The sequence below is a fragment of the Carassius gibelio genome, chromosome A1, assembly GCF_023724105.1.
Source record: "Carassius gibelio isolate Cgi1373 ecotype wild population from Czech Republic chromosome A1, carGib1.2-hapl.c, whole genome shotgun sequence".
NCBI lineage: Eukaryota > Metazoa > Chordata > Actinopteri > Cypriniformes > Cyprinidae > Carassius > Carassius gibelio.
Genome location: NC_068371.1, coordinates 18380958 through 18391619, shown reverse-complemented (window position 1 = coordinate 18391619; position 10662 = coordinate 18380958).

The window sequence follows — 10662 nt, the reverse complement described above, 5'->3', positions numbered from 1 at the left end:
CTGTTTTTAAACATAACTGTTATAGTGTTATGTTTTTTGCCCAATCTCTCTTAAATTTTGCATGCTTGTTTAGAATGAAATTAGGCATTATTTTACACAGTTTTGATAATTTGTGGGCTTTCTGTTTGTATTAATAGGCCTTTGTGTACACTGTGAAAAGAACATATTATACAATCACTGGTTTATAGTTGTCCAAATGCAATTGTTCAACATGTTTTGGATAATTATTGACCTTCAGAGTCTATAGAATTGTACTTCAGTAGTTTTATTGATTTTCAGCTTAAAGCCTTGGACTACTTTGCCAAAGTAACTGTTTTAAATAATCTTGAATATTTAATTAACAGCTTTATTGACAACATTGGTCACAGAAGTTGTTCAGAATGAGGAGATCTATCATATGATATGAAGATCTAGTGTTTATGTGAATATATGAGCATTTTCAGACAATTTGAGGCCATTTACCATGTAAATCTTATGTTTTGAGACCTTTTCTACTGTTATAGCGCCACCTATGGTCCGATCTCCATGAAAATTTGCATGGTTGTTAAGGGTCAGCTGTTACATGTTTTCGCCAAGTTTCATAAAGTTTTGAGTTTTCGTTTAGGTTTTATATGCTTTTGGGTATTTTGGTCACGCCCCTTTTGTAATTTAGCCAGTTATAGCTAACCAAAGGACAAAATTCAACATTTTTTTGATAATTATTGATCTAGAGAGTCCAGAGAAAATTACTGCAGTAGTTTGGTTTTGATCGGGTAAAAAACCTGGGACTAGTTCGCAAAAGTAGCTTTTTGACATATTTGTGAATTGCAATTGAACGATTTGATTGACATCTTCGCTCCTTGAGGCAAAGTTGTTCACAAAGAGGATATCTATCATATGATATGAAGATTTAGTGTTTGTGTGAATGTATGAACATGTCCTACAAATTGTGATCATTTTCCATTGAAAATGTGTGTTTTTGAGGCTTTTTCAACTGTGATAGCGCCACCTATGATCCGATCTCCATGACACTTTGCATGCTTGTTAAGAGTAACGTGTTACATGTTTTCACCTAGTTTCATAAAGTTTTGAGTTTTCGTTTAGGTTTTATAGGCTTTGGGGTATGTTTGGCCACACCCCTTTTCTAAATTACCCATTTAAAGCTAACCAAAGGACAAAATTCAACATTTTTTTGATAATTATTGTTCTAGAGAGTCCACAGAATATTACTGCAGTGGTTTGGTTCCGATCGGGCAAAAAACCTAGGACTAGTTCGCAAAAGTAGGTTTTAAACATATTTATGAATAACAATTGAACGATTTGATTGACAGCGATGGTTCTTGAGGCAAAGTTGTGCATTATGAGGAGATCTATCAAATGATATGCATATTGTGTTGATAAGTGAAACACCACGTGATTACAGAGCCAATAAACTCGTTAGCGCCAACTAGTGGCCGATTTCTTTCAAAATTCTTACAGACCTTAAGGTTCATGAGTCGAACGTACCCAGCGAGTTTCGTTCCGATCAACATCCGTTAACCCTTTCAAATAGGTGCTTAAAATTGTTTGGCCAATGGCGGCCATGTTTTTTGAGATATGCAAATGTCCTCATAGGTACTTGTGCCCCTTCAGACACAGACACTGCATACCAATTTTTAGGTCGATCGAGCCAACGGTAGCCTAGTTATAGCCATTTATGTGTTTTTTCTTTTTATAGCGCCCCCAAGTGCCAGAGGTGTGCAATTTTTTTTATTTGACCAAAGTCTTAGGTCTTACAAATGTGTAGCAAGTTTGGTTAAGATATCTTATTTCTTTCACGAGTTATAGCCTGTTGCGTAAAATTGGTCCTCGACTTTCGAACGTTTTGGCATCCCATTACGACAGCGAGTCGAAATTTCAACTTTTTTTTGATAAATATTGATACTCCCTGGCCAGAGAACATTTCTGCAGTGGTTTGGTTCAGATTGGGCGAAAAACCTAGGAGTAGTTCGCAAAAGTAGGTTTTGGACATACGTCAAATTTGCGAAAAAACTAGGCCTCCTAGACCCAAAATCAGAGTGACCGTTTTTAAATTCGCCTGACCCACGGATTCCGGAAATGTTAAATTTTTGGCTCTATGATAAGCGGTTTAGGAGTTATTAGCACTAACGCATTTTTGATCGCTCTAGCGCCCCCTTTAGGCCGATTGGGGCGAGCCTTTGGATCTGACAAGAAGGCCGGACTTCTACCATCTGACCAAGTTTCAGCTCTCTAGGCCTTACGGTTTGGGCTGCACGATCAGTTTGAGTGGAGAATAATAATAATAATAATAATAATAAAAATCCTAACAGATACAATAGGGTTTCAGCACTGCGTGCTTGAACCCCTAATAATAATAATAATAAAAATCCTAACAAATACAATAGGGTTTCAGCACTGCGTGCTTGAACCCCTAAAAATCCTAACAATTACAATAGGGTTTCAGCACTGCGTGCTTGAACCCCTAATAAAAATCTTAACAATTACAATAGGGTTTCAGCACTGCGTGCTTGAACCCCTAATAAAAATCCTAACAATTACAATAGGGTTTCAGCACTGCGTGCTTGAACCCCTAATAATAATAAAAATCCTAACAAATACAATAGGGTTTCAGCACTGCGTGCTTGAACCCCTAATAATAATAACGCCAACAAACACAATAGGTGCCTTCGCACCTTCGGTGCTTGGCCCCTAATAATAATAACGCCAACGAACACAATAGGTGCCTTCGCACCTTCGGTGCTTGGCCCCTAATAAATATGGCTGCAAGCAGCAATCACGGGGCCAAGCAGTCCAGCGGCAACATCAGGAGCTAAGCATATGTAGCATCAGACCAAATGCAACAATGAATAATGAAATTAATAATTGCATGATTGTAATTGAAATGGCTGAAAATCGTTAATAAAAGTTCCACAGCGAGGAGCTAAGCATGGCATGGAGCATCAGACCAAATGCAACGAGTAAGAAAAGCAATTATTGGAAGAGTGTAATTGAAACAGCCAGTAAAACTCCAGTAAAACGATGCATTATCATTTTTGGAAAATAGTTGGCGCTGTAATCAAATCGCTTTGTTGTGTTCTGTGGGAGGTGACAATGTTGTGGGCAATTTCTTTCAAAATACTTACAGACCTTTAGGGCAATGAGTCGAACATGCCCACCGAGTTTCGTTCCGATCGACTTCCATTAACCTTGTCAAATAGGTGCTTAAAGTTGTTTGGCCAATGGCGGCCATGTTTTTTAAGATAAGTGAAATTCCTCATAGAGCACTTGTGCCACATTGGGCCATATCAATTTTCAAGTTGATTGGATCAACGGTTGCTTAGTTATAGCCATTTGATTTTTTTTCATCCTGTAGCGCCACCAAGTGACAGATATGGAAAAAATAATAATAATTTGACTAAAGTTTTTGTTCATGCATATGAGTTCTGAGTTTGGTGAAGATATCTCATTTTGTTCCCGAGTTATAGCCTTTTTCGTAAAATTGGTCCACGAATTTGAATGTTTTGGGTCACCTGGTTTTTTGTTCAGTCTTGATCAAACCACTGCAATAATATTCTCTGGACTCTCTAGATCAATAATTTTCAAAAATATGTTGCATTTTGTCCTTTGGTTAGCTATAAGAGGTCATTTAGGAAAGGGCCGTGGCCACATGTAACCTAAAGCCTATAAAACTGAAACAAAAACTCAAAACGTTATGAAACTTGGTTATAACATGTGAAAGATGACCCACCAAGCATGCAAAGTTTCATTAAGATCAGAAAATAGCTGGTGCTATAACAGTTAAAATGGCCTAAAAAACAAAAGATTTCTGTTGTGAATGGCATTAAACTGCAAAAAAAAGGGGTAATATAATCACACATGCATTAGATCTGTATTTTTTCTAAACAATCATGCAAAATTTAACAGAGATTAGGTAAAAAAGAACACTGTAATATATATAAAGCTTCAAAACCCAGTGTTGAATAAAAAATTGCAATTATAACCACTAGATGTCACCGGAAGACCACTAATGAGCTCACTAAAGACTAAAACATTACAGTTTATGGGCTTGTTGAGGGATTCATCTAGAAAAAATGTATATTACTATTATTTAATATTACTGTTCAAGCATTTCAGATCACATTGAGTCAAAGTTTACCAATTTATTCATACAGATATATCTAATGTTTATAATTATGCCAGATTATGATTGCAATGAAACCTGAAAAATGACATAGAAGCCCATAAAAACAGAAGACTTGCAATAGGTTTTATCACCCATCATTTATTTTAATTATCTATATATATAACAAAATGTGTGCATCTGTGTGTGGGTTTAAGCATGCTTATTGAGTATTAATATAGTAGTTTAAACATTTCATGTTTGTGTGTGTCTGTAATTCTGTTCTATTCTTTTACTGTCAGCCATATCTAGGTTATTTAAAATCAGTGCAGTACTATTATCTAGACTGTGAAATTATACATAAATTGCGTATGCTTCTTTGGAATGAAATTAAGACAACATATAACAGTTATAAAGGTTAAAGAGACAGTGTTGTATGATAAATTGCATTTACGACCACTAGATGTCACTGGAAGACCACTAATGGGCTCACTAAAGACTAAAACATTACAGTTCATTGTCTCGATGATTGATTCATCTAGAAAAATATATATTACTATTATTTAATATTACTGTTCAAGCATTTAAGATCACATTGAGTGAAAGTTCAACAATTTATTCATACATGTATATCAAATGTTTACTATTATGTCAGAATATGAATGCAATGAAACCTGACATAGAAATGTAAGAAAAGAAGTCTTTCTGTGAGTTGTGTGTCACCTATAATTTATTTCAAATATCTACATACAACAAAATGTGTGGGCATGTACTTCTCTCTGTGTGTGTGTGTGTGTGTGTGTGTGTGTGTGTAATCATGCTTATTGATTATTCATATAATAGTTGAACCATTTCATTTCTGTGTGTGAGTGTCTGTGAGCCTATTCTCCATGTTAGACAATGGCACACACAAGTTTGGCTTAATTACAACAAAGCTTTGCAGAGATATAGCCTCAGACTCATTTTGTGAAGATGCCTGACATCTGAAGCAGCGCTGTACAAAAACGGTTTCGTCTATTGACACGAAATCCATAACTTTTTGTCAGCACGGTCTGAAGATGATCTGATTCAATTTTGGTGAAAATCAGACAAACGGTTGAGGATGAGTTTAAAAAAAAAGGTTTTCAACATGAATCAAAATGGCGGACAGGAAGTTTTGCTTAATATGACATAATTGGTATGTATGTTGTCGGCATGTCCCAAGGAACATTTTGAGACATGTTTCATGATAATAGGCTAATGCAATCAAAAGTTATTAGCATTATTGGAAATGTAATAATTAGCGGTTATTGATTGGTTTATTACTCTTGACCAATAGGTGGCGCTGTGACCAAAATGATGTGGCGTGGTCAATGTGATGTGACAATGTCACATATTAAGTTTTGTGTAAATATCTCCAACCTTTGCAGAGATACAGCCTCAGATGCAGTTTGGCATCTTTCCAGCAAATTCGTTGGTACGCTAATTGAAAACGGTTACGTGTATCGACACAAATTCCATAACTTTTTGCCAGCATGGTCTGAAGATGATCCAAATCAAATTTGGTGAAAATCTGAGCAACGGTCTAGGAGGAGTTCGAAAAAGTAGGTTTTCAACATGAATCAAAATGGCGGACAGGAAATTTTGCCAAAATTGACAAATGGGGTATCGGTGTTCTCGGCATGACCCAAGGAATCTATCAACATCAGCTTTGTTACAATAGGCTAATGTATGCAAAAGTTATTAGCATTTTTCAAAAAAATCGTTATAACTATTGACCACAAGGTGGCGCTGCCCCCAATTTTTTTGTGTACATTCAGGGCATGGAGCCGGACATTTTTGTAATTATTTGCGAAACGATACGGAACTTCATTCTTAAGATACAGCAATTTACAACTAAATCCAAAATGGCCGACGCCCAAAATGGCCGAATTGGGAAAATTCGGTATCATTCGACTCGGAATGATGCACTGAATCTAAAGACACCACTTTTGTGATTTTTGGCAAAACCGTTCAGAAGTTATGAGCAAAAACATGCATTTTTCATATCTCCTGACCACTAGGGGGCACAGCGCCGAAACATTGCAGGTAGTCCCAGGGAATGGTTGTTATAAGACCCACCAAGATTGGTCTCAATAGGCCAAACCGTTGCGGAGATATAGCCTCACGTTCACGTTTGCGTGCTTTTCGAAGAATTCGTTCATGAGCTATTCGGAAACGGTTTGAGAAATCAACTTGAATTCCATAACTTTTTGCCAGCATGGTCTGAAGATTATCTGATTCAATTTTCGTGACAATCGGTGCAACGGCCTAGGACGAGTTCGAAAAAGTAGGTTTTACGAACAATTGACGATAGCGAAAAAACTAAGCCTTGCGATTTTTGAATTTCGGTGTCCATTCGACTCGGCATGAGCCAAGGAATCACAGGAAAAAAGAATTTTCATTTTGTGGCTTACGGTTCAAGAGTTATTAGCATCAAGTTTTTGAAAGTTTAGACAATTGGTGGCGCTAGAGAGTTTGAGTTAGAGACTTCAAATTTGCTACGGTTAATGTTCAGACAGTCCTCTATTAGTGTGCCAAATTATACAACTTTCCCGCAATCGGTTCTATGGGCTACCATAGACTTGGGGTGGAAGAAGAAGAAGAAGAATAAATATAGCTGCAAGCAGCAATCACGGGGCCAAGCATTCCAGCGGCAACATCAGGAGCTAAGCATATGAAGCATCAGACCAAATGCAACGAGTAAGAAAAGCAATTATTGGAAGAGTGTAATTGAAACAGCCAGTAAAACTCCAGTAAAATGATGCATTATCATTTTTGGAAAATAGTTGGCGCTGTAATCAAATTGCTTTGTTGTGTTCTGTGGGAGGTGACAATGTTGTGGGCAATTTCTTTCAAAATACTTACAGACCTTTAGGGCAATGAGTCGAACATGCCCACCGAGTTTCGTTCCGATCGACTTCCATTAACCTTGTCAAATAGGTGCTTAAAGTTGTTTGGCCAATGGCGGCCATATTTTTTAAGATAAGTGAAATTCCTCATAGAGCACTTGTGCCACATTGGGCCATACCAATTTTCAAGTTGATTGGATCAGCGGTTGCTTAGTTATAGCCATTTTAGTTTTTTTTTTTCATCCTGTAGCGCCACCAAGTGGCAGATATGGAAAAAAAAATAATTTGACTAAAGTTTTTGTTCACGCATATGAGTTCTGAGTTTGGTGAAGATATCTCATTTTGTTCCCGAGTTATAGCCTTTTTCATAAAATTGGTCCACGAATTTGAATGTTTTGGGTCACCTGGTTTTTTGTTCAGTCTTGATCAAACCACTGCAGTAATATTCTCAGGACTCTCTAGATCAATAACTTTGAAAAAATATGTTGTATTTTGTCCTTTGGTTAGATAACATTTAAACAGGCCTAAAAAACAAAAGATTTCTGTTGTGAATGGCATTAAACTGCAAAAAAAAAAAAAGGGGTAATATAATCACACATGCATTAGATCTGTATTTTTTCTAAACAATCATGCAACATTTAACAGAGATTAGGTAAAAAAGAACACTGTAATATTTATAAAGCTTCAAAACCCAGTGTTGAATAAAAAATTGCAATTATAACCACTAGATGTCACCGGAAGACCACTAATGAGCTCACTAAATACTAAAACATTACAGTTTATGGGCTTGTTGAGGGATTCATCTAGAAAAAATTTATATTACTATTATTTAATATTACTGTTCAAGCATTTCAGATCACATTGAGTCAAAGTTTACCAATTTATTCATACAGATATATCTAATGTTTATAATTATGCCAGATTATGATTGCAATGAAACCTGAAAAATGACATAGAAGCCCATAAAAACAGAAGACTTGCAATAGGTTTTATCACCCATCATTTATTTTAATTATCTATATATATATAACAAAATGTGTGCATCTGAGTGTGGGTTTAAGCATGCTTATTGAGTATTAATATACTAGTTTAAACATTTCATGTTTGTGTGTGTCTGTAATTCTGTTCTATTCTTTTACTGTCAGCCATATCTAGGTTATTTAAAATCAGTGCAGTACTATTATCTAGACTGTGAAATTATACATAAATTGCGTATGCTTCTTTGGAATGAAATTAAGACAACATATAACAGTTATAAAGGTTAAAGAGACAGTGTTGTATGATAAATTGCATTTACGACCACTAGATGTCACTGGAAGACCACTAATGGGCTTTGCAGAGATATAGCCTCAGACACATTTTGTGAAGATGCCTGACATCTGAAGCAGCGCTGTACAAAAACGGTTTCGTCTATTGACACGAAATCCATAACTTTTTGTCAGCACGGTCTGAAGATGATCTGATTCAATTTTGGTGAAAATCAGACAAACGGTTGAGGATGAGTTAAAAAAAAAAAGGTTTTCAACATGAATCAAAATGGCGGACAGGAAGTTTTGCTTAATATGACATAATTGGTATGTATGTTGTCGGCATGTCCCAAGGAACATTTTGAGACATGTTTCATGATAATAGGCTAATGCAATCAAAAGTTATTAGCATTATTGGAAATGTAATAATTAGCGGTTATTGATTGGTTTATTACTCTTGACCAATAGGTGGCGCTGTGACCAAAATGATGTGGCGTGGTCAATGTGCTGTGACAATGTCACATATTAAGTTTTGTGTAAATATCTCCAACCTTTGCAGAGATACAGCCTCAGATGCAGTTTGGCATCTTTCCAGCAAATTCGTTGGTACGCTAATTGAAAACGGTTATGTGTATCGACACAAATTCCATAACTTTTTGCCAGCATGGTCTGAAGATGATCCAAATCAAATTTGGTGAAAATCTGAGCAACGGTCTAGGAGGAGTTCGAAAAAGTAGGTTTTCAACATGAATCAAAATGGCGGACAGGAAATTTTGCCAAAATTGACAAATGGGGTATCGGTGTTCTCGGCATGAACCAAGGAATCTATCAACATCAGTTTTGTTACAATAGGCTAATGTATGCAAAAGTTATTAGCATTTTTCGAAAAATCGTTATAACTATTGACCACAAGGTGGCGCTGCCCCCAATTTTTTTGTGTACATTCAGGGCATGGAGCCGGACATTTTTGTAATTATTTGCGAAACGACACGGAACTTCATTCTTATGATACAGCAATTTACAACTAAATTCAAAATGGCCGACGCCCAAAATGGCCGAATTGGGAAAATTCGGTATCATTCGACTCGGAATGATGCACTGAATCTAAAGACACCACTTTTGTGATTTTTGGCAAAACCGTTCAGAAGTTATGAGCAAAAACATGCATTTTTCATATCTCCTGACCACCAGGGGGCACAGCGCCGAAACACTGCAGGTAGTCCCAGGGAATGGTTGTTATAAGACCCACCAAGATTGGTCTCAATAGGCCAAACCGTTGCGGAGATATAGCCTCACGTTCACGTTTGCGTGCTTTTCGAAGAATTCGTTCATGAGCTATTCGGAAACGGTTTGAGAAATCAACTTGAATTCCATAACTTTTTGCCAGCATGGTCTGAAGATTATCTGATTCAATTTTCGTGACAATCGGTGCAACGGCCTAGGACGAGTTCGAAAAAGTAGGTTTTACGAACAATTGACGATAGCGAAAAAACTAAACCTTGCGATTTTTGAATTTCGGTGTCCATTCGACTCGGCATCAGCCAAGGAATCAAAGGAAAAAAGAATTTTCATTTTGTGGCTTACGGTTCAAGAGTTATTAGCATCAAGTTTTTGAAAGTTTAGACAATTGGTGGCGCTAGAGAGTTTGAGTTAGAGACTTCAAATTTGCTACGGTTAATGTTCAGACAGTCCTCTATTAGTGTGCCAAATTATACAACTTTCCCGCAATCGGTTCTATGGGCTACCATAGACTTGGGGTGGAAGAAGAAGAGGAAGAATAATAAATATAGCTGCAAGCAGCAATTACGGGGCCAAGCACTCCAACGGCAAATGTAGGAGCTAAGCATGGCATGAAGCATCACACCAAATACATTAATGAGCAATAACAGTAATTTTGGAATTATTGTAATTGAAATGGCAAAAAAAATCATAATACCACCTCTAGTAGCATGATTACTTGGCTTATAAAGTTTGACCAATAGGTGGCACTGTTATGAAATCAATTTGGTGTACTCTGTTTGACTTTTCAATGACACACACAAAGTTTGGTGTTAATATGCCACAGCATTCCAGAGATGCAGCCTCAAGTGTCATTTTGTCTTTGTGTTTCAACTTCGTCGCTTTGGTATGCGAAAACGGTTTTGTCTATCGACACAAAATCCATAACTTTATGTCAACATAGTCTGAAGATCATTTGATTCGAATTTGGTGAAAATTGGACCTACGGTTCATGAGGAGTTCGAAAAAGTAGGTTTTCCACATAAATCAAAATGGTGGACCGGAACTTCAGTAAACACTGGCATATTTGGTATCTATGTTATCGGCATAAGCCAGGGAATATTTTGAGCCCAGTTTCGTTGCAATAGGCTAATGGACTAAAAAGTTATTAGCATTTTTAAAAGTGTAAATATTCATTGTTAATGAATGGTTTATTACTCTTGACCAA